This window comes from Grammomys surdaster, unplaced genomic scaffold, assembly GCF_004785775.1.
Source record: "Grammomys surdaster isolate TR1022 unplaced genomic scaffold, NIH_TR_1.0 143, whole genome shotgun sequence".
Classification (NCBI taxonomy): domain Eukaryota; kingdom Metazoa; phylum Chordata; class Mammalia; order Rodentia; family Muridae; genus Grammomys; species Grammomys surdaster.
In genome coordinates this window covers 7,682,189-7,686,494 of record NW_021604601.1, presented here as the reverse complement: position 1 = coordinate 7,686,494, position 4,306 = coordinate 7,682,189, and the positions used below count along the sequence as shown (strand labels likewise).

The following is a 4,306-nucleotide window of genomic DNA, read 5'->3' as shown; positions in this document are numbered from 1 at the left end:
CTGTGTGACCTTGCTTCTCTGTGTGACCTTGCTTCTCTGTGTGACCTCCATCTTTATGTGACCTTGCATCTCTCTGTGACCTTGAAGATGACCATGCATTGTTAGCTGAGTCCTTAGGTAAGCACTCTAGGGAGTTTTCATGACAGTTATATTCCCTCTCCCACTTAACTTGCTTTTCTGAAGAACTTGGTTCCCAATGTTGCAGCTGGTTCAGTCTTTTCAGCTCCAATACCTGGCTCTTCAGTCTAGCTCTTCAGGCTGCTATCCTGGTCTGCGAAAGAAAAAAAAATAGGCAAAAAATCAGAGCAATAGTGAAATATTTGTTGGGTATATCGTACAAGTTTTTCTTTCCTCAGAGGATTCTATCTTGTCCCACAGGTTTTCAACATCTGAACACAGTTAGCTAATATATTATGTCCAGATTCAGAGTTGTTGAGATATCAAGTCTAGTTATTGATTACACCATTAGAGTGCTAAGTAAAATTTATATACATGATTTTAAAAGTAATTTTGGTCATTGTACTGATATTCCAATAACTCTTCTTTTTTATTAAGGTTAGGATTAATGTTTTTGTCAATTCTCTCATATTTTCTATTTCCATAGAATCTCTTTCTCTTCATGCATATATATTGTATATTGCAGTTTTCAAGTATTTATTTTATAAATAGACATGTGTGGGTGCACATTCATACATATATATGTATATATTATGCATATATATGTGCATTCCTAGACTTACCTTAGAATTGCATACCAATAAACCCATTAAAAATTGATAATCTCGCTCACACTCCGCTGCCGGCTTACACTGCACTTCTGTCTGCTGCTCCATTGCGGGTCCTTTGCCGATCACAATGGAAGAAGAAGCTGCCACACTCGTCATTGACAATGGCTCCGGCATGTGCAAAGCTGGCTTTGTTGGCGATGATGTACCCAGGGCCGTGTTCCCTTCCATCATCGGAAGTCCCCGACACCAGGGTATCATGGTGGGCATAGGCCAGAAAGACTCCTACGTGGGTGACAAGGCTCAGAGCAAAGGGGTATCTTGACCCTGAAGTATCCTATCGAGTACGGTATTTGTCACAAATTGGGACTACATGGAGAAGATCTGACACCACACTGTCTATAATGAGCTGCGTGTGCCCCCTGAGGAGCACCCGGTGCTTCTGACCGAGGCCCCCCTGAACCCCAAAGCTAACAGAAGATGATGCAGATAATGTTTGAAACCTTCAATACCCCAGCCATGTACGTGGCCATTCAGGTGGTGCTGTCCTTGTATGCATCTGGGCGCACCACTGGTATTGTCATGGACTCTGGTGATGGGGTCACATACACAGTGCCCATCTACGAGGGCTACGCCCTTCCGTATGCCATCTTGCCTCTGGACCTGGCTGGCTGGGATCTGACAGACTACCTCATGAAGATCCTGACTGAACCGGGCTACAGCTGTACCACCACTGCTGAGAGGGAAATTGTTCATGACATAAAGGAGAAGCTGTGCTATGATGTCCTGGATTTTGAGCAGGAAATGGCTACTTGCTGCATCATCTTCCTCCTTGGAGAAGAGTTATGAGTTGCCTGATGGGCAGGTGATCATCATCGGCAATGAGCGGTTCCGGTGCCCGGAGGCTCTCTTCCAGCCATCCTTCCTGGGCATGGAGTCCTGTGGCATCCATGAGACCACCTTGAACTCCATCATGAAGTTTGACGTGGACATCTGCAAAGACCTGTATGCCCATACAGTGCTGTCTGGTGGTTCCACCATGTAGCCAGGCGTTGCTGACAGGATGCAGAAGGAGATCACAGCCCTAGCACCCAGCACCATGAGGACTAAGATCATTGCTCCCCCTGAGCGCAAGTACTCGGTCTGGATCGGCGGCTCCATCCTGGCCTCACTGTCCACCTTCCGGTAGATGTGGATCAGCAAGCAAGCAGAAGTATGACGAGTCGGGCCCCGCCATTGTCCACCGCAAATGCTTCGAGAAGGACTGAGCAGGTGCCAGGCATCTGCTGCATGAGCTGATTCTGAAGTGTCGATTTGCCCTGGCAAATGTACACACCTCATGCTAGCCTGTGAAGAGAAATCCCCAGCCTAGTGGATCTGTGAGCACCACGTAGTGATCTGTGCAGGGTATTAACCGACAGCAGACTTCCAGGATTTCCAGAGGTTGGCAAGGGTTCCTGAACCAGTTATCACCCCTTCTTGCCAATCTAACAGAGTGGGAAAGTCCAAGCCTTAGGATCCAGTTTCTGTTCTGGTTTTTTCCCTCCTGACCGCCATGGGTTGTTACTTGCCTTGAGTTGGGAACATTTGCATCGACACCTGTAAATGTATATTCATCCTTTTAATTTATGTAAGTTTTTTTTTGTACTCAATTCTTTAAGAAATGACAAAGTTTGGTTTTCTACTGTTCAGTGAGAACATTAGGCCCCAGCAACACGTCACTGTGTAAAGAAAAATAAACGTGCTGCAGTAACTGAAAAAAAAAAATTGATAATCTCCTATGTGAAAAAAGCATTTAGAACATTTAATATAATTAATATAACAATTTATATGACTAAACAGTTACCAATAACATATATACATATGTATATATACATACATTTACTTAATTTGTATTCATAACCATATTTTTTGCATATGTATGTGTATATATGCATATTTGTATTTGTATGGGTCTGTATGTGTGCAAAGTAGAGTCTATACATGTGTCTGTGTCCAGAGACTGATACAGGGTCTCTATTGGTCTTTCTGTACTTCATTTACTGAGGCATAGTCTCTCACTAAATCCAGAGTTAACCAGACGAGCTATCTGGTTAGCCAGCCTGCACAGGCATCGCTGTCTCTGTCTCCAAAGCCCTGGGATGACAGGTGGGCCGCCATGCCTGTCTTTTATGAGTTCTGGAGATCCTTTCCTCATGCTTCAGAGCAAATACTTTATCCTCTGAGCCAACTCCTTAGTCCCCATGACAACATACGTTTTAATGTCCCTCTTTTCTTAAATAGTACGTCCCTAAGTTCCAAACATGCTTCATATACTTAAGCTACATACTGGCCTACTGTTGGGTAAAGTCATTTAACACAAAATATCTTTTGTAGTAAATATTGAATGTCTTATGCACATAAAAGATGGGCATTTTATTAACATAATGGGACCTGAAAACATGAAGCACGATATCCCACAGGTGCTGGCCACATAGCATAGTATAGAATGCTGTTATTGCTTATCGTGATTGTGGGGCAGGCTGGGAGTGGAGGCTCCCTGCCGTTGTCCAGAGTGATGAAGTACTTGCCTCTTATACACTTTTAGCCTAGAAAAGTATCAAAATTATAAGGCTGGTTCCTACTGAATATCTGTTGTGTTTGTACCACCGTGTATTTAGAAAATCAGAAGTTGAATGTCCATCACAAGGCAAGCACCTTATAAATATTTGTGATATGTAACTATGAAATATACAGATAGATATTTTCTTAGTATATAACAGCAGTTCTCAACCTGTGGGTCACAAGCTCTTTGATAGGGGCCGAACGACCCTTTCTCAGGGGTCACCTAAGATCATTGGAAACCACAGATATTTACATTATGTTTCATAACTGTAGCAACATTACAGTTACGAAGTAGCAACAAGAATCATTTTATGGTTGGGGGGTCACCACAACATGAAGAACTGTATTAAAAGGTCACAGAATTAGGAAGGTCGAGAACCACCATAACAGTATTTTTAGATATTTTCCTTAAATAACACATTCCCATAAATCAATTCACATAGGTCCAAGTCATTCTTTTCTGATAGCGAGGCTCTGTCAAAGCTTATTCAGCTGATTAGTTTTAGAGTAGAGGACTAAGAAATAAAAAGCGTATTATTTTCATAAAATTTAATATTTTGCGTGTATTTTTAAAGTTGGTGTGTATGTTTGTCATTTCCCTGTGTCTATAGCAGATGATAGTTCATCCTCTGTTTCTACTTTACTTTTCATATTCTCTTCTGTGGATTTCCAGGGGGGCAGGACACACGTTTATCGTCACCCACCCTATCCATGGGTTTGGACTTGCGGATGACACCCATTGCGGTTAGAAAACAAGGCTGCACTTACACTGCACATGTGCGGAAGTTTTCTTTGATCATCATTCACCCTGAAGCAGCTCACTGTAGGAACTATTTACATGGAATTTATATCGCATGCAGTGTTGTGAATACCCTATGTGTATATGCAAATGTTATTTGTCTACATTGTATAAGGAACTTGATCATCTGTAGATTTTGTTAGTATTTGAGGGATGTGACACCAATCTCCTGTGGAGA

At 42.4% G+C, this 4,306-nt stretch overlaps 1 pseudogene; it reads left to right on the top strand.

Moving 5' to 3' along the window:
* Nucleotides 1-855: 855 nt before the first annotated feature.
* LOC114618571 lies at nt 856-2,175 on the top strand (annotated as a pseudogene).
* The last annotated feature ends 2,131 nt before the right edge of the window (nt 2,176-4,306 follow it).